The sequence below is a fragment of the Chiloscyllium punctatum genome, chromosome 7, assembly GCF_047496795.1.
Source record: "Chiloscyllium punctatum isolate Juve2018m chromosome 7, sChiPun1.3, whole genome shotgun sequence".
Lineage (NCBI taxonomy): Eukaryota > Metazoa > Chordata > Chondrichthyes > Orectolobiformes > Hemiscylliidae > Chiloscyllium > Chiloscyllium punctatum.
Genome location: NC_092745.1, coordinates 83,462,439 through 83,488,327, shown reverse-complemented (window position 1 = coordinate 83,488,327; position 25,889 = coordinate 83,462,439). Strand labels below are relative to the sequence as shown.

The 25,889-nt window shown below is 40.4% G+C and overlaps 1 protein-coding gene across 7 annotated transcripts in view; it reads right to left on the bottom strand.

Annotated features, from left to right (window-relative positions):
• The window catches only part of fggy (FGGY carbohydrate kinase domain containing), a 364,543-nt gene that overhangs the window by 124,991 nt on the left and 213,663 nt on the right, over positions 1 to 25,889 (bottom strand). The gene's annotated exons all lie outside the window — the stretch shown is intronic.

Sequence of the window (25,889 nt, the reverse complement as noted above, 5' to 3'; positions counted from 1 at the left end):
GAAAGAAATACCTGGTAATCAGATTTAATTCCCCAAACTCTGCTAAACTCACATGACAGCCTGAAGAACTGCATCGTGTTGCATTTTACCATAAACATAAGAGGCAGACATTCATGTCACAGTACAAGATAATTTGTGTCCACAGTATCAACAGTAGTCTAGATTCACATTATTGCAGCTATGTTTTATTTAGGTATCCCAGAATCCAAGAAACATAACAATAAAGTTGACTCCAAATTGAAGCCCAGAATGCCTAGGTCACTAACCTAGTTTCCAATCATCAAAGCAGGCATAATACTAAGTTATAGTATTTGTAACTTTCCTGCACCTTCATTGTCACAATAGTTGGTATTTTATGGTGTAGCTGTTTGTTGTTCCTTTGGTCAGAGAGCAACGTTTATCCCTGTTTTGGAATTTAATGGGAGCTTCAACATTATTGTACATAATTAATTATTAGGCATAATTAATTATGAGCCTGCAAAACATGATGCAATAAAAGCATAAAAGAACCTAACGGTTATCAAGTTGAAATAATATCATACATTTAAAATTTAAATGGAACAACTGATTTCAAATTTGTGGCATTCTCAACATGGATGTCAAAATACTTGATGTTAATCTTGAGCACAAATGGGTTCTGGAAAAGGAGAGTGACTTTTCTTTGCTCAAAGTAAGGGAATAGTCATCAACATCTGATTCATCAATGAGAAAATTAAACATTTGATGCATTTTCAAGGCTGCTATACATATTGTAATGCACTGCACTGTTTATAATTTAAGTCTGGGCCAATAAAGCAATGGATGGATGTACTAGCTTACTGCCACTGGGCCTTAAAGAGGGTATTAAGTGTACAGTAAATGCCCATTTAAGGACCACAGCCCCTTGCCATTAATATTGCCCCAGGGGCTGCTGGTCATCTTGATCCTGGTGAAGGCCCACTGCTGCAGTTAAATTCCTCATTGACATTTAAATTCGCAGAACTTTCCAAAAGTAGGGGATGCAGGGCTCTTGCTGGTTTTCCAACTGTGGGCATAATTTACATCAGCAGTATTAAACTCCACTCACAAAGTACATGGTTCTAGGCTGTCCAGATCGCATACTGTATGGAAAACACAAACACACTGCTTTTTGAAAATGTGTGGAGATGGGCCTAAGAGGGGTGTTACATCCATTTGGGGTATGGTTATTTTACAAATAATTACTTTTATTTTCAGTGAATTAGACTGCATGCATAGGTTAAAAAGCCAAACCTTATGGATGGATAGACAGCAAGATTTACTCCTGCCAGGATGTCCCAAATTCCAACATTGGGACACTGTACTTGAAAGACACAAATTATCACCAATGTATGCATCGCTATTAACGCAAAGTTTCACACACCTAACGAGTGTGAGTTAGCATTGTAATGTTACTTCTACACAGGACCATCACGCACAAGATTGGGTGCCAGGCAACTCCATCAGCTGTTCATGTGCAATTCGAGTATGTCATTTCATTTCAGCTACCACTGACCACAGTGCCACTGCCTCTCACACATCTATCAGGGCTCATATTTAAAAGATGGGAGTCACAACACTCAGCAGCTCATCCAACATCAGCTCACTGACCTTTCATCACCATGAGAATTTGCATGTCTGAAAGGTTTTTCAAAGGGATGGGACAAAGACATAATCATAAAAGATGGAGTTGGTATGAATGCTTCATGGGTATATCAAGCACACACTTTATATAATATCCTTACTGTTTTTCATCAATTGTAGCTCTTTGATGATGCTGAACAAGCTTTCATGCAGAACACTTTCATATGAAACACACATTGAAAATCACAGGTCTGGGAACTGACACTTCTATCTATAGCTATCAATGCCAACAGTGTCAATATCCCCATGCTAATGTCTCGTAATGCTTCTTTCGTAATACAGGATCTCCTCATGCAGGAGAGGAATGTGCACAATGAGTGCAAATTTTCCAAGGCCAGGACAGTGAATGTGGAGGACTGGAATGCCTGGCATAATAATTAAGAGGTTGCTGAGCTGACAGGACAGGAAAGGGAATGTGTTTGTGCCGAAGGGGAGATTGTGAGGAAGACTCCACTTTGCTACTCTGAGCTACACATTAAGCACTGATATCTTAATGAAACCTTGGGTAGCCTTCAAACCCACTTTTACTAGCCCTCAACACCACTGCATGGTTAAAGCTTACCACCTCCTCACCAAATTTTACAGATACAATTAAGAACTCCCCACCTGCCCTTCTAAAAACTCTGGGCTGTCACAGAAGATTCAACAAAGGGTATTTATGCAAGTTGTCTATCTCATATTGTAAGCTGGGAGACATATAAAGGATGTTTAGACAAGTATGCAGTATATCTGATGTTGCCAAATTTCAACAGAGAGATTTTGGAAAACATTGACTCCCTAAGACTTTACTGTTAAATTCAACAGAAATAAATATTCTTGTAGGCTTTATTCAGCACATTTCTAACTTCAATTCATAGCAATTTTGAAAGGTCTTATCTCAATAAAGGTATAGGGAGAAATGGCCCTAGAAGCTAACAGAATGACATTTTCAAGGAATGTATATGAGTAGCATCATCTCTTGAATAATTCATTATACAATTCTTATATTTACATATCATGACAGTCTCCTAAATCTCTTGAAATGCAGTTCCTAAATATCAAACTATATTCATCACCAATTGTCCAATTCTCCTAATGAAAATCTTTAAAAGTAAGTTGCCAACCTCCACATCATGGCTAACTGCTACCCAAGGTATTACACTAATTTAGTGACTTGACAGCAAACTGTGTCCTCCTCAACAGGCATGTAGCATTAGCTCAGTGGCTGGGCAGCTGGTTTGCAATACAGGATGATACTAGGTTCAATTCCTACATCAGTTGACTTTATCATTACCATGAGGTCCTGCCTTCTCAACCTTGTCCTTTGCATGAGGTGTACTGACCTAACGGTTAAGCTATCATCAGCTGTTTTTTTCTAATGAGAGAATGGGTAACCTTCCCTTACTTGGATAGAGATTAACCTTCTTAAACCTCCACCCCAAATTAAATTAGGGGAAAAAAACAAAATGTATTTAATTAGGATAATCTGCAGAATATATCTTTACTGGCTGAAGATTCTGTTTATACACAAACCTAGGTGGCTGTCAGTTTAGCCAAATATTGCTTTGCATTCCGTTTGTGGAAAAATTAAGCACACGATGGTTATAGGACAGGAGATGACCAGCCGTTCCTATCTGTGCTGGCCTTTTAAAAGGACCAATTCATCTAGTGTCACTTTTCTCCATAGCCCTGCTAATTTTTCAGAGAAACATGAAAAAGGTATATTTGATCCTTCCTGCATCAAAGTCCTTGGCAGTGCAAACTACTTATTGCCTGAAAAAGTGTTTTATTGTCTCACCTTTGATTCTTTTCATAATTACCATTAAATTGTAGTCTCTCCCTTGATCATATCTGACTAATTTATCAACCTCCTCTAAGAACAAAAGTCCCAACATTCCCAAACTTTCTATGTAACTGAAGTTTTTTGCAAGAAGTTTTTCTGCACCCTAGCCAATGCTTTTACAGCCTTCCTAAAGTGTGATGCACAGAACTAGATACAATGCTGCAATAAAGCCAAACTTGGGTATTATACATTTTTAAAATTGTATCTGCTTGTTTACTCTTACACCCTGCAGAGAAATGTACCCATTATTTTACAATCTCTCTGCCCTTTTCCTACCAGAATGAATAACTTCACATATCTCTACATTAATTTTCATTTGCCACTTGTAAGTCCATTTGACCAACCTGTCTACACCTTTTTGAAGTCCTACACTGTTTTCCTTATGGTTCTCAATACTTCCCAAGTTTTGTATCATCCACAAATTTTGAAATTCTGTTATGTACACCAAGATTCAGGTCAGTAATATATATCACAATAAGAGGGCTCTAACATCTCAGAACTACATTTCTAAATATTTCTCTGATTTGGGAAATACCCATTCACCACAACTCTGTTTCCTGTCACTCAGTTAATTTAGTATCCTAATTGCTTTTATTTATTTTAATGCATGATTTTTAATTTCATTCACAAATCTCTGCAATATTTTATGAAATGCCTTTGGAAATCCATGTAAACAATATAAATGGCATTACCCTCATCAACACTCGCCATTGCCTTATCAGAAAAAAAAATTCAAACAAGCTAATTAAACATGATTTGTAGTCAACAAATCATTGCAGGCTTTCTAAAATTAACTGATATTTGATCAACCACTAATTTTATCCCAAGAATTATGCTTGAAAAACATAAGGATAGATTTAAAAAACATAAGGATCGAAAAACACCATGGGCCAGATGGGATATACCCTAGGTTACTCCAGGAAGCGAAGGAAGAGGTTGCTGCACCTTTGGCAATGAACTTTGCATCCTCACTGTCCACTGGAGTACTGCCAAATGATCGGAGGGTGGCAAGTGTTATTCCCTTGTTCAAGAAAGGGAATAGGAATAACCCTGGCAATTACAGACCAGTCAGTCTAACATCGGTGGTGGGCAAAGTATTGAAGAGGATTCTGAGACACAGGATTTATGATTACTTGGAAAACCATAGTTTGATTAGAGATAGTCAACATGGTTTTGTGAGGGGCAGGTCATGCCACACAAACCTTATTGAATTCTCTGAGGATGTGATAAAACACATTGACGAAGGTAGAGCAGTAGATGTGATGTACATGGAGTTTAGCTGTGCATTTGATAAGGTTCCCCAGAGTAGACTCCTTCAGAAAGTAAGGAGCCATGGAATACAGACAAATCTGGCTATCTGAAATTTGGCCCATAGAAGACAGAGGGTGGTGGTAGATAGAAACTATCCAGCCTGGATTTTGGTGACCAGTGGTGTTCTGCAGGGATTGGTTTTGGGACCTCTGTTCTTTGTGATTTTGATAAATAACTTGGATGAGAAAGTGGAAGGATGGGTTAGTAAGTTTGCCAATGACACGAAGGTTGGTGGAGTTATGGATAATGTGGATGGCTGTTATCAGTTGCAACAGGACATTGACAGGGTGCAGAACTGGGCTGGTAAGTGGCAGTTGGAGTTCAACCTGGAAAAGTATGAAGAGATTCACTTTGGAAGTCCAAATTTGAACTCAGAACACAGGGTTTAAAGCAGGATTCTTGACTGTGTGGAGGAACAGAGTCCTCAATCTTAGAGTCCATGTCCACAGATCCCTCAAAGTTTCCACCCAAGTTCATACGTTTGTTAATAAGGACAATGGTGCATTGGCTTTCATTAGCAGGGGAATTGAGTTTAAGAGCCAAAGGTTATGCTGCAGCTCTATCGAGCCCTGGTTAGGCCTCACTTGGAATATTGTGTTCAGTTATGGAAAGGTATGGAAGCTTTAGAGAGGAGATTTACCAGGATGCAGCCTGGACTGGAAGGCAGGTCTTATGAAGAAAGGTCAAGGCAGCTAGGGCTTTTCTCATTGAAGCAAAGAAGGATGAGAGGTGACTTGATAGATGTGTACAGAATGATGAGAGGCATACACAGAGTGGATAGCCAGAGACTTTTTCCCATGGTGGAAATGTTTATCATCAAGGGGGCATAATTTTAAGGTGTTTGGAGAAAGGTTTAGAGATGGTGGGTGCGTGGAATGGACTGCCATTGGTGGTAATAGAGTCAGATACATTTAGGCAACTCCTGGGTAGGCACATGGAAGATAGAACAATGAAGGGGATTTAGATTAGACTGATTGCAGAGTAGAATAAAAAGTCGGCACAACGTTGAAGGCCGAATGCTGTACAGTTCTACGTTCTAAATCATTTCATAAAGCTTTGCAAACACTGAGGTTAAACTGACTGGCTTGCAGTTGCTATTTTTATATTTGCATTCTTTTATAAACAAGTGTGCAACATTTGCAATTATCCATTCCTTCTGATTTAAGCATATGGCCAGTGTCTCACTTCCTTATTCTTAGATATATCTAATTCAGTCCTTTGGTCTTCTGAACTTGAAATACAAACAGCATATCGAAAAACTCCACACAAGTAATTTTAAAGCTTTCAAGAGTCTGGCCTACCTGTTCTTTCAGTATTATCTGGGCAGCGTTTCTTTCTTGGCAAGGACATATGCAACATATTAATTTAATAGCTTAGAAATGCCCACTCCCTCCACGCATAATCCTTTTTTGACTCTCTTATCAGTCTGAAGACGTATGATGAACTCTTAAGAACCTGAGAAGTGTGGAGATGTATCTGGTGCTTATTACTGCCCTTTTTGTTTGTAACTGAAGTATGATTGATTGTTCTCACTCCGTTGAATGAGAATCTTCGTAAGTTTTAAAAAAGTGATGTGAAGTTCACATGCTTATAATTTCTCAGAATATGCCTGTCACAAAGCTGGTCCTTTTTCCTAAAAGCTGTTCCTTTTCTCAAGGATACCGTGTCCTTGGTTTTATTCAGAGGCGTCGATTCTCCTGCTCCTCGGGTGCTGTCTGGCCTGCTATGCTTTTCCAGCACCATACTCTTGACTCTGATCTCCAGCACCTGCAGTCCTTACTTTCTCCTAATGAAAGAGGAGCGGTCAGTACGAGAAGCTGAATTCTTGTTGTTAGTCAGTTCAGTTCAGTAGTGGGCTGTGTGGAATCAGGCTGCTAGACTGACTCCTGCCCTTCTAACTTCGACCTGTAAGCCTGGGTTTCATGTTTACTGTGTTCAAGGGGTTTGTTTATAGGGAGTGTTGCACGTATTTTTTGGAACAGCATATTTAAGTCTAGTTTGGATAGACTGAGTTCTGTTGGTATTCTATTTTCTGTTCTTTCATTTTGATAATAAATTTTTGTCTTTATTAAAACCTGGTAGTCAACCTAGCTAACTTACTCAGGGTAATTTTCATGTACACTTACCAAAACAAATAGCAAAGTTATAGTTTGGGCTGACTGCATAAGAATGTTATGAGTGGTCTGGCCTAGTCCAAAACAATACCTGGGAAATCTACATGTAGACAGTGCTGTCAACACTCATTTTCCTTGAACCCCACCATCACCTAAAGATGAATCATTAGAAACAATTCTTTTGCATTTGAAATGTTTTTAATTAAAACTGTATTGATCATATCTGCATCTTATTTATTACTTTAATTTATTTAATAATTTATTTCTTGCTCTCTTCTTTTTGGTATGTTTTTATTTTTCATTTTCCATTTCTTTTCTACTAATTTCTATTTGTTTTACAAGACTTAAAGCTCACTTAAGCACATCAAGGTATGGAACAGGGGTCTGTCATCTATCAAAGTGAGATATATTCTTCTCAATCAAATTGTCACAGATCATCTCTTCTGCATCCCTCTGTAGGCATCAAAACTTTCCGAAAGTATCAGTAAGGGAAATTCCGAATGGAAAATCCATTGATCTCAGAAATGCAACTGGACAAAATTAGAAAAAATACATAATTGGCAGAAATGTTCCTGGGACTCTAAACAGCAAAAGAAAACTGTCAAAATAAAATGATGGAAAAAGACTGCTGCAAGTTGAGAAAGCTGACTGGGGTCAGATGTTCGCAGGGAAAGGGACGGTTGGAAAATGGGAAGCCTTCAGAAATGAGATAACGAGAGTCAAGAGATAGATTATTCCTGTTAGGATGAAAGGAATGGTTGGTCGGTGGAGGGAATGCTCAATGACTAAAGAAATTGAGGGTTTGGTTAAGAAAAAGAAGGAAGCATTTGTCAGGTATAGACAAGACAGATCAAGTGAATCTTTGGTAAAGTATAAAGGCAGTAGGAGTATACTTAAGAGGGAAACAGGAGGGCAAAAAGGGACATGAGATAGCTTTGGCAAATAGAGTTAAGGAGAATTCAAAGGGGTTTTACAAATATATTAAGGACAAAAGAGTAACTAGGACGAGATTAGGGCTTCTCAAACATCAGCAAGGCGGTCTTTGTATGGAGTCACAGGAGATGGGGGAGATACTAAATGAGTATTTTGCATGAGTATTTACTGTGGAGAAGGACATATAAGATATAGAATGTAGGGAAATAGATGGTGACATCTTGAAAAATGTCCATATTACAGACAAGGCAGTGCTGGATGTCTTGAAACACATAAAAGTGGATAAATCCCCAGGACCTGATCAGGTGTACCTCAGAACTCTGTGGGAAGCTAGGGAAATGATTGCTGGGCCCCTTCCTGAGATATTTGTATCATCGATAGTCACAGGTGATGTGCCGGAAGACTGGAGGTTGGCAAACGTGGTGCCACTGTTTAAGAAGGGCGGTAAAGACAAGCCAGGGAACTATAGACTGATGAGCCTGACATCAGTGTTGGGCAAGTTGTTGGAGAGAATCCTGAGGGAGAGGATGTACATGTATTTGGAAAGGTAAGGACTGATTAGGGATAGTTAACATGGCTTTGTGCGTAGGAAATCATGTCTCACAAACTTGATTGAGTTTTTTGAAGAAGTAACAAAGAGGATTGATGAAGGAAGAGTGGCGGGCGTGATCTATATGGACTTCACTAAGCTGTTTGACAAGATTCCCCATGGGAGACTGGTTAGCAAGGTTAGATCTCATGGAATACAAGGAGACCTCGCCATTTGAATATAGAACTGGCTCAAAGGTAGAAGACAGAGGGTGGTGATGGAGGGTTGTTTTTCAGTCTGGAGGCCTGTGACCAGTGGAGTGCCACAAGGATCGGTGCTGGGTCCACTACTTTTCATCATTTATGTAAATGATTTGGATGTGAGGATAAGAGGTATAGTTAGTAAGTTTGCAGATGACACCAAAATTGGAGGTGTAGTGGACAGTGAAGAAGGTTATCTTAGAGTACAACAGGATCTTGGTCAGATGGGCCAATGGGCTAAGAAGTGGCAGATGGAGTTTAATTTAGATAAATGTGAGGTGCTGTATTTTGGGAAAGCAAATCCTAGCAGGACTTAAACATTTTATGGTAAGGTCCTAGGGAGTGTTGCTGAACAAAGAGACCTTGGAGTGCAGGTTCATAGCTCCTTGAAAGTGGAGTCGCAGGTAGATAGTATAGTGAAGAAGGCATTAGGTATACTTTCCTTTACTGGTCAGAGTACTGAGTATAGGAGTTGGGAGGTCATGTTGCGGCTGTATCAGACATTAGTTAGGCCACTTATGGAATATTGCATGCTATTCTGGCCTCCTTCCTATTGGAAGGATGTTGTGAAACTTGAAAGGGTTCAGAAAAGATTTACAAGGATGTTGCCAGGGTTGGGAGATTTGAGCTATCGGGAGTGGTTGAATAGGCTTGGGCTGTTTTCCCTGGAGCGTTGGAGGCTGAGGGGTGACCTTATAGAGGCTTATAAAGTCACGAGGGGCATGGATAGGATAAATAGATAAATAGACTCCGTGGGGTAGGGGAGTCCAAAACTCGAGGGCATAGGTTTAGGGTGAGAGGGGAAAGATATAAAAGAGACCTAAGGGGCAACATTTTCATGCAGAGGGTGCTACATGTATGGAATGAGCTACTAGGGGAAGTGGTGGAGGCTAGTACAATTGTAACATTTAAAAGGCATTGGATGGGTATATGAATAGGAAGGGATTGGAAGGATATGGGTAGGGTGCTTTCAAGTGGGACTAGATTGGGTTGGGTTATCTGGTTGGCATGGACAAGTTGGACTGAAGCATCTGCTTCTGTGCTGTACATCTCTATGAAAACACATTTAGTTATATAAATATCTACAACCTCCTAAATATTAACCAATGTCCAGCAATCCTAAATGATGATTTTCAAATAAGTATTCTTCAATTCTGAATAATTTCCAATGATGATCAGAAAAATAGGTAGTGGCGCACAGTACAAAAATATGTCGTAACAAATTAGTACTTTAATGAAACTTCCAGTAAAATGCATCAAACGTTACAGCATATTTACTTACATGTCGGCCTTTTTTGCTGCTATAATCAACTTAGCCTATGTTTAATAATATGCAGTTAGAATTGGAAAATTCTCGTTTGTATTTCCATTAGAAATTGTAAAGTGTTACATACCAAATACATATCATCCCCTGAAGATTAAAGGCCTCAGGTCATTAATTCAGTTGCTATAGAATCATACCTGCTACTATCAAGCAGTTTACCAATATTTCATCCCCTCATTTTAACATTAATGAAATGTTTTGGGGTATTCTGTTTATTTATAATTTTGCAACATTACCAAAATGGAAAAAAAAGTTACATAGTTACCAGTTATACCAACTAAGAACCTACTTGTGGGCAGGCAGCATGATGGAGCACAAATCACTACTGGCAGGGCAATTTCACACATAGCCAACATTGTGGGAAGATTGTCTGTCTTTATGAGAAACAGAAGTACATACATGACACATAAGGACTTCCCCAAGCTGAACTGCTGACTGCCAACCAAATCTACAACTCCACAGCCAGCAGGTCCATCCACGAGTATGCAGGACTTCACTGAAACAGTAACTCAACCCAAATAAATGCTAACTTTGCAATAAGCAAAAGCATTACATATAAACATAGAAGAAAGGAGCAGGAGGAGGCCATTTGGCCCTCGGATGCTGCCTGTACTGCTTTGTTCTTCCAGCACCACTAATCCAGAATCCATTTGGCCCTTCAAGCCTGCTCCACCATTCATCACAATCATGGCTGGTTGTCCACCTCAATAGCCTAATCTTGCTTTCTCCCCATAACTCTTTGATCCCATTCACCCCAAGTGCTATATCTAGCCACCCTTTGAATACATTCAATATTTTGGCATTGACTACTTCCTGAGGTAATGAATTCCACAGGTTCACCACTCTTTGGATAAAGAAATATCTCCTCATCCCTGTCTTTAATGGACCACATCGAGCTCTCACACTATGGCTCCTGGTTCTGGATGCACCCACCATGGGGAACATCCTCCCTGAATCTACCCTGTCTAGTCCTATTTGAATTTTATAAGTCTATATGAGATATCCCCTTCATTTGTTTGAACTCCAGCAAAAACATTCCTAACCTCATCAATCTCTCCTCCCACATCAGTCCAACTATCCCTGGAATCAGCCTGGTTAACCTTCACTGCAGTCCCTCATGAGCAAGAGCATCTTTCCTCAGAAAAGGAGACCAAAACTGTACACAATATTCCAGGTGTGGCCTAACCAATTCCCTATATAATTGCAATAACACACCCCTTCCCCTGTACTCGAAACCTCTCACAATGAAGGCCAACATACCATTTGCCATCTTTAGCACCTGCTGCACCTGCATGCATACTTTCAGCGATTGGTGCACAAGGACACCCAGGTCCAATTGCACACTCCCCTCTCCCAGTTTACAGCAATAGTAATGTGCCTTTTTGGTTTTGTTTCCAAAGTGAATAACCTCACATCTATCCAAATTATACTGCACCTGCCATTGATTTGCCCACTCACCCAACCTGTCCAGATCATGCTGAAGGATCTCTGCATCTTCATCACAGTTCAGCCTCCTACCCAACTTAGTATCATGTGCAAACTTTGAGATGTTACGTTTTGTTCCCTCATCCAAATCATAAGTATGTATTCTGAATAGCTGGGGTCCTAGCACTGATCCCTGTGGCACCCTACTAGTTACTGCCTGCCAATTTGATAAGGACCCATTAATTCCTACTCTTTGGTAGTCTGGACTTTTCACTTGCTTGTTCTGCTGATGGATTGGCAGTGTGGCAGAAATTGTACTAGTCATAAGGTTGTGCTCTGACTCTAACCTTTTGCTTAGAGATTACTTAATGTTTCTGGGCTTTCTGGCATTGAATTGGAAAGACAGCTATAAATGATGCAGAAACGAACATCTAAGGACTGCTGTAGTGTAATGGCTTAAGTTTCCTTTTCTTTTTTACTTTAGAAGATATATTATCTTAGATTCACTTTATAAAAATAAAATTATATATAAGTACAATGACTTAATTTTATCAAAAAAATCAATAAAGTTTCAAATTTGGGGATTTCATGGAGGATTTGTCTCTGTGAGCTTGAGCAAATTAGCTCTCTCAATTCTCTGGTGCTCATCTCTGTATGATTACACTATGCCTCGATGGCACCACATGTCTCTGTGTGCTCAGCAGCAGTGGAAGTATTTCCTACTGCAGGAGCTTCCAGGATTTCTGCTGCTCTTTAAAGTCCAGGTGTGTAACAAATCAATTTCTCCCAGCCAAAAGTGGTCTTTCACAGCACACACAGTGGGAGTGAAATTTTTAAAAAGTTTCTGAGGCCACATATGTGGCAAGGATGACATTTCATGAGAAAGAGAAGCTTGCATTCATGAACATATTGCTACTTTACATCATCAACTGTCATTGTATCTGCACCTATGAGAATCAAAGTTGAAAATCACACAACACCAGGTCGTAATCCAACAGGTTTATTTGGAAGCACTAGCTTTCGGAGTGCTGCTCCTTCACCAGGTGGTTGTGGAGTATAAGGTCGTAAGTCACAGAATTTATAGCAAGCTGGTGCTGTGTTCAAAGCTACATTGCTTTATCATGCTGAAGGTGATGTTCCTCCAGCTCAACATGTTCATCTTTCTCCTCAGAAGACTGCTGCCACTCTCCCAGCTCATCAGCTTCTATCAACTTCACCTATATGCAGAGCGCAGCATGTAAGGATGATGTGATACATTCCATCAGGATAATATTGCAAGGCACCCAATACTGTTCCAAGCAGCGAACCCACAGTAATAGGTGGCCTATCATCTGCTCAACAATAACTGAAGAATGAGCTGAATTGTATCGACTCTCAGGCTCAGATAGGGGTTTGCAAAATGGAGGCTATAGGGAAGCCATTGCCTACCAGTAACAATACTTGTAAAATATTTGACTGTTGAAATGAAGCAAGATTCTGAGCGACCTTAAGATGCAGGCATCATTTCAGCTTCCAGGGTACCTGGCACAGACCACTGAAATGTGGTACCGATGATCACAGATGACTTGTACATTGATGGAATGGAACCCTTTTCTGTTGATGTAGTCAGCCACGAATGATATGGTGCACTCAATGGAACATGTGTACAGTTTATGAAGCCCTACACCTGGGGGAAGCCAGCTATGTTGGCAAAGCCTACTGCCTAGGCTGTAGAACAGACCTAGTCATAGGAAAACAAGATGAAGCAGTATAATCTCTCACAACTTGCACCAGAAACAGCCTTCATACAATTTTGTGTGAAGGATTGAGAGATCCCACACAAGTCCCCACTGGATCCTTAGAAGCTGCCTGTTGCATACAAATTTAATGCAGCTGTCATCTTGATGGCCATCATGATAGGATTGTCACAAATTTCAGTTCACAAGTCTCGAATCAGCATACAACACATTTTATTAAGTTGTGCCAGGACCAAAACTCCCTCTAATTTATTTTCTCAGTGCGTAGACCTCCGCAGTCCAGCAGCAGCATCAGCTTCCTAAAGGAGAAGTCAATGGGTTGGCACACAATCATGCGTAGAACATTGGAGTAGCGATGTGGTTGTGCTGCTTGGAGAGAACATTATCCAGGATGTCTTCCATCTGCAGTAGCAATACACTTTGCGCATCTGGGGTAAGTAGCACTGAGGACAACAGACTCTGGGCCTCTGCTCCCAACTCTGCATCCTGAGAAGAACTTCAACTGCAATTCTTGAAGTGGAGGCAGTTTAGCAGCTATTGGAGACACCGTTCCATCTAAGCTGAGTATCTGTTCCAAGGTTCCACGTGTACTGATTGGCATGTCAATGCATGAACTTCCATTTTGAAAATTCAAAGCTGCACATGGAAATCGGAAGTCCATGTACTGAAAATAAAATTAGTGAGACCATTGGCTGGAGGGTGCTGCTACTCCTGGGTTTGCATTTGCTCCTCCACAATTTCTGTGCCTTTGTTGTACCATGGCCAAAGTGACAATAACCCCTGCTGTGGCTGGATCCATTGGTCATCATTCCAATGAACCTATGTGCAGAATATCAGGAGCAGGACAGATCCTTAGTGATATCTACAGTCAGCATTTACACACAATGACAGTTTAATATAATCTGCCATTCAGTGGGAGATGAAGAATTCCAACAAGGAGAGTCACGGAATGCCTGGATATGGATCTTTGACATACTAGACCATATGCAGACATATGCTGCACAACCATGTTGTACAAATACAGCAGGAAATTCTCTCTGCACGGCCTATCAGGCCTTGAATTTTCTTTGTGAATTGTGGCCCACCAGTGGCATTTTTAACGATGCCTGTGATTACTTCTACTTCCCAGAGATAACAATGATCAATTTGTAATACTCAATGATACAGTCAAGATTGTTTGTATCCAGAATGTACACCCACCCTAGTGGACACTGCATACATTTCACATATGGCATTCTATGATTACAGATGTCTTTAACTGTGCTGACTAAGTGCCTAATTCATGCAATTGCCCCTTGAAGGTCTTCACATTGTTCTCAAGTGGACCTTATGTTGTCAGGCAGAAATACACTTACTCCAGCCATGGTGGTGGCAGCTATTTTTCATTTCCATTGCGCATTTGTGATGATGATGAAGACAGGAGACAACACAGGTTGTGCTTCACAGAGTGAGTCACAGGCTCAATCATTTATGTTCCTTTCTTCCTTGTACTCCCTGTTGATCCCAACAGTTCTGAGTTCCCTTGCATTCCCACCTAACTCTTTCATTTAAGTCTTAATCCTCTGAGCCCTGGGCCATAGCTTAGCCATGCCAATGATCATGGTGCACTGTCTTCCCATTGAAGCCAAGGTGGTGGTGGCTGTTAGTAACAAACCCATCCAATAGTAACCCTGTCCTCCAATACACTACTGTCTCCCAATCTAATATTGAATTGCACCCACTCATGAATATTGTCCTCTCTTCATCCCAGCACACTGTTTCCATTCCACACGTTTTACTTTCCCATTTTTGTTTTCACAGTGGTGGCTTCTTATAACCCGCCTTGAACTTGAGTGAACAGGACTGACTGTCACTGACAACCTGATTGACTTGGAAGAATAACTCTGACTGACAATTGATTTTTGGGCAGAATAATTCCAGAGTGATTGCCCTGGACCAATTGCACTGACTGTAGCCCTTTCCCTGCTCTGTAATGATCCAGAGACCCTGAACCTAATCACCCCAAGTGGCAAAGAGGCTGGACTGAGATTAATTCACTCTCGCAGCATCCCCTACCTGATGGCAGTTCCCCTTGATTTGACTGTAAAGTACTTCCCTTGGATTTCAATACAGAATAATTTGGTTCAAGCACATAGAGGATGTTTGCCAAGTAAGCTGCTGGCCAATGCTGTAGACATGAGACAGACACAGCATAGTGCCATGCAGCATCATTTCCATTCTTTTTACTAATCACTGCTGACAACGAAGAGAGGGACTGGGATAATTCTGCCTCAGTCTCTGTATTCCTGTCATTTTAAAAGTATTTCAAGATGCTGAGCCATTTGCAACCATACTGCACGATCATTACACCTCCTTTCATCATTTGTCTCCTATATTTTAGATGTTGATTCATTTACAGAATAGTTATCTTTCTGTAGTTTGACCTGGTAGTATTATTCTGGTATAAGCCTTGACACAGGGTATTATTCAATGTCAACACACACGCATTTTATGAGAATTTACTGGAGTTCTATACATTAAGAATCCTAGAAAAGTTTTGCCTTCCTAATCTAGCAAATGGTGCCAACTGCTACACCACTTCTGCTTGCCAATTTAATACGGTTCAATTTATACCAGTAAGCACCTGTGACCTTTGGTTGAGATGGGGTTAACTAGGGAATAGCGGTCTGCACTATCGTCTTTGTCCTTATTCGAAGGCTCAGTATAATGATACCATGGCTTTAAGAAGTGTTTTTTGTCCTTTTCTTTTATGAAGAAAGGTTGACACCAAGATGTTGAACAGTCTGCTCAAAGCCAATAGAGTAAACAGCTTGTGAGGTCTTGGGTTTTTGTTTTAGAAGTTGGAACAACAGAAGCAGCTTGAATGGGTGGGGTCAAGCTCCAACAGAACATGAGATGTTTAGTTTTAGCTTTCTGCAATTGCTGAGGATTTGAAGCTGGATGTGGAAGCTCTTACTTCTTTCTCGGTTATGCTAAAAGCTAGGGTACTCTTTCTGATGCTAGAATTATATGGGGGACAATCTATTTTACTGAATTCACCTTTGCCAAAGATATGTCTATGGGAAATTACTGTATTGGAACATTAATTAGTAGGTGTTTATATATATATATATATATATTATTAAGCATTTCAATAGAGTGACAGTTAATCCAATTCACTTATTTTTATTTTGTCTGTATTTTAACTGTAGTGTAGAAATAGTGTGTTTTGCTTACAGTTGAGTAGTTTGACTAATCAGATCTCAGTTCTTGTAATAGGGTAGTTATGGTAGGGGATTTTAACTTTCCAAACTTCGACTGGCACTGCCATAGTGTTAAAGGTTTAGATGGAAAGGAATTTCTTTAGTGCGTACAAGACAATTTTCTGATTCAGTATGTGGATGTACCTACTAGAGAAGGTGCAAAATTTGACCTACTCTTGGGAAATAAGGCAGGGCAGGTGACTGAGGTGTCAGTGGGGGAGCACTTTGGGGCCACTGACCATAATTCTATTTGTTTTAAAATCATGATGGAAAAGGATAGACCAGATCTAAAAGTTGAGGTTCTAAATTGGAGAAAGGCCAATTTTGATGGTATTAGGCAAGAACTTTCGAAAGTTGATTGGAGGCAGATGTTCGCAGGTAAAGGGATGGCTGGAAAATGGGAAGCCTTCATTAATGAGATAACAAGAATCCAGAGAAAGTATACTCCTGTCAGGGTGGTAGGTAGAGGGAATGCGGGATGACTAAAGAAATTAGTCACCTCACCTGTGACTATCGATGATACAAATATCTCAGCAAGAGGCCCAGCAATCACTTCTCTGGTTTGGTTAAGAAAAAGGAAGCATATGTCAGGTATAGACAGGATAGATTAAGTGAATCCTTAGAAGAGTGTAAAGGAAGTAGGAGTATACTTAAGAGGGAAATCAGGAGGGCAAAAAGGGGACATGAGACAGCTTTGGCAAATAGAATTAAGCAGAATCCAAAGGGTTTTTACAAATATATTAAGGACAAAAGGGTAACTAGGGAGAGAATAGGGCCCCTTAAAGATCAGCAAGGTGGCCTTTGTATGGAGCCACAGAAAATGGGGGAGATACTAAATGAATATTTTGCATCAGTATTTACTGTGGAAAAGGATATGGAAGATATAGACTGTAGGGAAATAGATGGTGACATCTTGCAAAATGTCCAGATTACAGTGGAGGAAGTGCTGGATGTCTTGAAACGGGTAAAGGTGGATAATTCCCCAGGACCTGATCAGGTGTACCCGAGAACTCTGTGGGAAGCCAGAGAAGTGATTTCTGGGCCTCTTGCTGAGATATTTGTATCATCGATAGTCACAGGTGAGGTGCCGGAAGACTGGAGGTTGGCAAGCGTGGTGCCACTGTTTAAGAAGGGTGGTAAAGACAGGCCAGGTAACTATAGACTGGTGAGCCTGACATCAGTGGTGGGCAAGTTGTTGGAGGGAATCCTGAGGGAGAGGATGTACATGTATTTGGAAAGGCAAGGATTGATTAGGGATAGTCAACATGGCTTTGTGCATGGGAAATCATGTCTCACAAACTTCATGGAGTTTTTTGAAGAAATAACAAAGAAGATTGATGAGGGCAGAGCAGTAGATGTGATCTATACAGACTTCAGTAAGGCATTTGACAAGGTTCCCCATGGGAGACTGATTAGCAAGGTTAGATCTCATGGAATACAGGGAGAACTAGCCATTTGGATATAGAACTGGCTCAAAGGTAGAAGACAGAGGGTGGTAGTGGAGGGTTGTTTTTCAGACTGGAGGCCTGTGACCAGTGCTGGGGCTGGATCGGTGCTGGGTCCTCTACTTTTTGTCACTTACATAAATGATTTGGATGCAAGTGTAAGAGGTACAGTTAGTAAGTTTGCAGATGGCACCAAAATTGGAGGTGTAGTGGACAGCGGAGGGTTACCTCAGATTATAACAGGATCTGGACCAGATGGGCCAATGGGCTGAGAAGTGGCAGATGGAGTAGAATTCAGATAAATGCGAAGTGCTGCATTTTGGGAAATCAAATCTTAGCAAGACTTATACACTTAATGGTAAGGTCCTAGGGAGTGTTGTTGAACAAAGAGACCTTGGAGTGCAAGTTCAGAGCTCTTTGAGTCGCAGGTAGGTAGGATAGTGAAGAAGGCATTTGGTATACTTTCCTTCATTAGTCAGAGTACTGAGTACAGGAGTTGGGAGGTCATGTTGCTACTGTACATGACGTTGGTTAGGCCACTATTGGAATATTGCGTGCAATTCTGGTCCCCTTCCTATTGGAAGGATGTTGTGAAACCTGAAAGGGTTCAGAAAAAATTTGCAAGGATGTTGCCAGGGTTGGAGGATTTGAGCTATAGGGAGAGGCTTAATAGGCTGTTTTCCCTGGAGCGTCGGAGGCTGACTGGTGACCTTATAGAGGTTTATAAAATCATGAGGGGCATGGACAGGATAAATAGACAAAGTATTTTCCCTGGGGTGGGGGAGTCCAGAATTTGGGTGAGAGGGGAAAGATATAAAAGAGACCTAAGGGGCAACTTTTTCACACAGAGGGTGGTACGTGTATGGAATGAGCTGCCATAGAAAGTGATGGAGGCTAGTACAACTGCAACATTTAAAAGGCATCTGGATGAGTATATGAATAGGAAGGGTTTGGAGGGATATGAGCAGGGTGCTGGCAGGTGGGGCTAGATTGGGTTGAGTTATCTGTCAGCATGGACGAGTTGGACCGAAGGGTCTGTTTCCTTACTGTACATCTCTATGACTTTATAACTCTACATCGTTTCACCAGTTCCCTGCATAATTGAAGCATAACCTCCCTATGTTCGTATTTAATGTGCCTTGCAAGAAATGATAACATTCTATTAGCTTTCCTAATTACTTGCTGCAGTAGTATACTCGTCATTTGTAATTCATGGATCAGTACATACAGTCATAGAGTAAGAGAGATATATAGCACAGGAACAGACCCTTCAATCCAATTCGCCCATGTTAACCAGATATTCTAAATAATCTCGTCCCATTTGCCAACATGTGGCTATCGAGATACCTTTGCATCTGCTCAGTCATTTCTCATTGTTTAGTTAACATGCTTCATTTTTATTCTTCTTGCTAAAATAGACAGTCTCACTTCTCACATTATCCTTCGTTTGCCAGATCTTTACACACTTAAACAATCTATGTCATGTTGTAGCCTCCTCGTGTCCTTTTCAGAACTTACCTTCCTACTGATCTTTGTGTCATCAGCACATTTAGTCACAATACCTTCCATCCCTTCATTCAATGAATGTATTGTAAACAACTGAAGTTCTAGCACCAACACAGTGGCACATCACCTAGTGTCACAGAGTCATAGAGAAGTCAAGCACGGAAACAGACCCTTCAGTCCAACTTGTCCGTGCCGACCAGATATCCCAACCTAATCTAGTCCCATTTGCCAACACTTGGTCCGTATCCATCTAAACCCTTCCTATTCATTTACCCATCCAGATGCCTTTTAAAAGATGCAATTGTAACAGCCTCAAGTAACAACATAATAGTTGAGATGAGCCAAACCAGTCTACTTCAGAAACATTCCTCCTCAGTTGCACCATCAGAGTAAGGTACTTGTATGCAACCTAACTGATGCCCTACAATGGTCTATGCAAAATCTAGCTTTCAGAATCACAGGCAACTGTATGAGTTCCCTTCCCAACATAACTTTTACATCCTTGACTCAACAGTAGCCACAGCAGATGTCCTTCAGTTAAGGACATCAAATGGTACACCAAAAGTAAGGAGAAGAATTTTAAAATATATGAAATCTGTCCCATTTCTGTTACATCTTAAACTATTATTAATTCTTCTATTTGTTATGTTTTTTTGTATTAGGGTGAATTTGGAATACTATAAAACATTAATATACATTTTAAAAAGAACGGTGCATCGTTATTACATAGGAAATAGAATGGTGGTCATCATTTGAAACACGGTGAGTGTAAATTAAGCTGCTGTCTTTTCAGAGAAAATCCCCTGAAAGAACATTCTATTCTTTGTCACCCCGGATGGCACTACCAATCCCTGCAAACAGTTATCTATGGTAGGATTTTGTACTTCTGCATCATGCCTAAGACATGAACATGGGAAAGGGAGCTCTATTCCTCAGGAGCTCTAGACAGAGGGAGGGTCCCTCAAACATGCTGCGCTCTGTGAGTCATTTGTCTCAGGATGAATCACTCTGGCACTGAAACCAAACCAGAACCAGTAACCTTGATAATAGGATTTAAGAACAGAAAGAGAAATATAATCCCCAGTGCAGAGGATAGGCATTGTTTCTGATAACACTTTGTCACATCATTTTTAACATTTAATAATTTTAAGTGACAGAGATATAATTAAACAAATAGGAGCAAGTACTGGATGACAAATGCTCTAGTTCTTCTATATTGAGGTTTACAGCAACACACAACGATTTCTAAGAATATTGTAAGTTAAAGACTGTTTTGCAACCATAATGTCCTGTTTTGTTATTCTATTATATATTTAGTGTTGACATTTTTGCTGCACCACAGAGCCTTCTGGCTATTGTTTGAGACTTAAACATTATTTACTGATTTAAATTATCAACAACAGGAAGGAGGTAACCTACTGTTATGACTAACATGTTTTTGTTCTTAAAACCACATAGCAGGAATAAGGAAATTCAGAGAATTAAAACAATTCCTTTCATTGAGATAAAGCACACGGGACATATATGATCCACATATTACTCACACATTAATTACATACCCTTTATTATTATCTGAGCTCCAAGCTGTCTGTTATTGGACTAGTGAGCAACTCATCACTTCTTTTGGCATAAAAATCTTAATTTTCTGCATGTATTTTCTCAATTGCTATGAATGGGATTGCTATGGTATTATCAAATGCTATATAAAGCTAATGTCTCTTTAAATGGACAGAAGGAGACACGAGAAATGTGTGCCAGAAATCAACTGAACATTTACAATTGAATATTGTCAAGTTCTTGGAAGGTTCCAAGTGGATTTCAGACAGACAAACCCAGACATGGTAAGCTAAAACTCATTGACAATGGTATCTCTGGGAGTGTGAATAGTTTTTTCTCTAAGTCACCAAATACTTGATATGTAAGTATGATTCATCACTGTTAGCACAGCAGCCACCTTAACTTCTGATCTGCATGAGACGGGCTATGAAATACCATTTGAAAGAAAACAGAATGAACTTGAACACAACATCAGAGAGAAGGTTCTCAACAGACAGAGGGGCAAAAAGGCAAGATAGTTAAGGACTACTGTGCTTAAAGGCCTGAAATGGCTATCTGAAGTGCCTTTAAAACAAAATTATGGGAGCTTTCATTCCTTCCCACAACCTGTTCTGCTCAGACCAATTATGCTAGAAACTTCACACAAGGGGCGGCACAGTGGCTCAGTGGTTAGCACTGCTGCCTCACAACACCAGGGACCAGGGCTCGATTCCAGCCTCGGCTGACTGTCTGTCTGGTGTTTGCACATTATCTCTGTGTCTGCATGGGTTTCCCCCAGGTGCTCTGGTTTCCTCACACAATCCAAAGGTGTGCAGTTTAGGTGAATTGGCAATGCAAAGTTACCCATAATGTTCTGGGATGTGTATGTAAGGCGCATTATTCAGGGATATATGTAGAGTAATAGAGGAATGGGTCTGGGTTGGATACTGTTTGGAGGGATGGTGTAGACTTGCTGAACCTGTTTTCACACTGGAGGGATTCTCTGATTCTATGATTATTTCAACGACTTAACTACATAAACCATCACTACTACTAAATTCTGACTTCAGTTTTCAACCCCTTCACCTTGAATTTTCAGCCATCAGCAGAGCTGCAATGATTACATATGATCTTACTGTCATCTTCATAATGCATCTTTTATCTATGTCTACTTATAACTCTGTAACTGTACTTTATCCATGATATCACATTTAATGTTTTTGTAACTTCAGCCATGGTTGTGTAAAAATAACCTTTGATCTTGTTTAAAATTAAAGCTTTTCTTATTTTTAAAATTAAAACACACAAAAACGAATGGTGTTAATTGCGCTATATAAATTCACAATTCACTGACCACATTGTGGACAAGCCTGTTGTACTTGACTTAGCTAAATGAGTTATAGATTAGAATCATAGAATTTTACAATATAGAAGGAGGCCATTCACCATCTTGCCTGCACCAGCTCCCAAAAGAGCTACCAGCTAGCCCCACTGTCTAGCCCTATCTCCATCAAATATGTATGCAACTCTCTTTTGAAACCTCCAATGGAATCTGCCTCAATCACACTCCCAGGCAGCACATTCCAAATCCTGACAACTCTCAGAGGAAAGAAGTTTCTCCTCATCCTGGGTGCCTTGCTAACAATCTTGACATTGTGATCCCTAGTTTCTGATATACCAACTAGTGGAAACAGAATATCCTTCATTACCCTGTCAAAATTGTTTATAACTTTGAGCACCTCAGTAAGGTCACCTCCTAATCTTCTATACTCCAAGGAGTATAAGCCCAATCTCTCTGATCTTTCCTTTATATAAAATCCTTCATTCCTGGTATCATTCTAGTAAATCGCCTTCACACTCTCTCCATGGCTTTAACATTCTTCCTTAAATAAGGTGCCCAGAACTGAACACAATACTCCAAATGTGGCCTGACCAATGATTTGTAGAGGTGTAGAATCACTTCCTTGCTTTTATACTCTATCCCTCCAATTACAAACCCAAGGATCCTAAAAGCCTTCTTAATAACTGCTTCAACTTGCCTGTCCACCTCCAGAGAATCATGCAGATGAACCCAAAGTCCCTGTGCTCCTGTACTCCCCTCAATGTTGCACCATTGCACCTGTGTTGCTTCTCTGTATTTCTTCTACCAAAATGCATTATCTCACATTTCTCTGCACTAAAACTAATCTGCTAGGTGAAGGCCCATTTGGCCAATTTCCAGTTCTGGTCACCCAGTTATAGAAAGGATATTATCAAGGCAGAGAGGGTCCAAAAGAGATTTACCAGGAAAACTGAAAGAACTGTGGATGCTGTAAATCAGAAACAAAAATAGAAGTTGCTGAAAAAGCTCAACAGGTCTGGCAGCATCCGTAAAGCGAAATCAGAGTTAACATTTAGGGTGTGGTGACCCTTCCTCAGAACATAAGTCCTGAGAAACTGTCACTGGACTCAAAATGTTAACACTGATTTCTCTTCACAGATGCTGCTGGACCAGTTGAGCTTCTTGAACAATTTCTGTTTTTGTTTGAGATTTACCAGGATGTGGCCGCATATGGACGGTTTGAGTTATAAAGAAAGGCTGGGACGTTTTTCACTGCAGCATAGGAGGTTGAGGGGTGACCTGATATAAGTTTTAAAATAATGAGAGGTTTAGATAGAATAGTTGTCTTTTCCCTAGGATGGGGCACATTTATAAGGTGAGAGAAGAGAGATTTAAAAAAGACATGAGAGGCAAATCTTTTACACAGAGGGTGGTTCGAGTGTGGAATGAACTTCCTGAGGAAATGGTGGATGCAGATACAATTATAACTTTTAAAATAAATTTGGATAAGTATATGAATAGGAAAGGTTCGGAAGGATATGGGCCAGGAGCAGGCGGGTGGGACTAGATTAGTTTGGGATTATGTTCAGCATGGACTGACTGGACCGAGAAGTCTGTTTCTGTGCTGTATAACTCTATGACTCTATGTCCCTCTGAAGTACTCAGCATCATCCTCACAATTCACTATTCTCCCTAACTTGGTATCATCAGCAAATGTATAGATTCTGCTGTGAACAGCCATCTCCAAATTATTGAGATAAATCAGAAAAAGCAAAAGTCCCAACACTGGTTCTGGGGGAACACTCCTTTCAACCTGTCTCCAATCTGAGAAATGCCCATCCATAGCGAATCCCTATTTATTATCTTTTAGCCAATTTCTAATCCATGCTGTCAAGGGCAGATCAATCCCAAATGTTTCTTATTTGCTATACAACCTGCCATTGTGGCACCTTATTAAATGTTTTCTGAAAGTCCAAATATACAACCTCCAAAGCTCTACCCTCATCCACAGGAGAAAGTGACGACTGAAGATGCTGGAGATAAAAGTCAAAAAGTGTGACTCTGGAAGTGCACAGCAGCATAGGCAGCATCTGAGGAACAGGAGAGTCGCCATTTCAAGCATAAGTTCTTCATTCCTGCTGCTTCTCCAGCACCACATGTTTTCACACTGCCTGATTCATCTCAACAAAGAATTCAATTAAATTTGTCAGACATGACTTGTCCTTGACATAGCCATAAACAAAAGGAAAAAGAATTGTGGATGCTGGAAATCAGAAACAAAAACAAATTGCTGGATAAACTCGGCAGGTCTGGCAGCATCTGTGGAGAGAAAGCAGAGTTTTGAGTTCAGTGACCTTTCTTTAGAACTGATGACAGCTAGAAAAAGGTTGATATACAGTATATGCAGAAGATAGGGTGGGGGGAGGGGGGATAGGCCTTGATAGAGTCCAAAGAGATAGAAACACAGTTGGACAGACAAAGGACAGTACTGTAAATGTCAGTCAGGGAGAATGAATAGTTGCTAATGGGGAAAATGAGTAGCTGACAATGGGTTGTCTGCAATGGCAATCCATGTGATGATAAGGCCTGGTATTGGGGGGAGTTGAGGTAACAATATGGGAGAAGATGCTCAAGCCCTAACACTGTTGAACTAGATATCGAGTCCAGAAGGCTGCAGAGCTCCCAAGTGGAAAATGAGGTGCTGTTCGTCCAGCTTGTGCTGAGCTTCTTGAGACAGAGATTGTTGGCCAGGGAACAACCTGGTGTATTGAAGTGGCAGGCAACCAGAAGCTCAGGATCAAAGTCATGTCAACTGTCTAGTATTAACTTATTTTTCTCAAAATGTATATTTACCTTATCCAGTATTACAGCCTTCATCAGTTTTCTGACTATTCACGTCAATCTGACAGGTCTGTAGTTTCATGGGTTATCCTTTACCCTGTACTAAACAACAGTGACACATTTGCAATTCTCTAGTCCCCTAGGACTAATCCTATGTTTCAGAGAGGCCTGGATACGTTCTGTCAACAGTTCTGTGATTTGCTCCTTAACCTTCTCAGCAATCTAGGATGTGACCCCTCTACCAGGAGTGCTGCCAGCATTTTTAACACCCCTTCGTTATTTGTCACTATACTGCTCAGTTGCTCAACATCCAGATTTTCAATTAGGCCAGTTCAGATTAAGCTCTACAAAAACATATATTATTTAACAAGACATTGGTATTCATGATGTGCTACTGCATCTTACATGTTTAAAACACTGGTTGGAGCAAGCATGGAATAGAAATCTGTCCGTATACTGTATTCTATGGCTGGGACACGTACTAATTCAAATCTCATATGAAATTCTGGAGTCATTTACCAGGAAAGAGTACCTAAAGTCATTTCTTGTTGCATTCTTCACAGTTTTTATATTCTCCAATGAAGGGTAAATAACCACATCCACCCTTTACAACCTGGAAGGGTGGAGCTGGATGCAATGAATGGATGAAAATCCCACTGCTGGATCTCTATGCTGAACCCATGCTCGTTGGTTTCTTTTATTCACTTGTAGGACATCAGCATTACTGGCTAACCAGCATTTATTGCCTGACCCTCGTTGCCCTTGAGAAGGTGGGGGTGAGATGGCTTCTTGAACTGCTACAGCCTATGTGCTATAGATAGACCCACAATGCCATTAGGGAAGAAATTGACACCGTAACAGTGAAGAAACACTCTAAATTTCCAAGTCAGGATGGTGACTAAC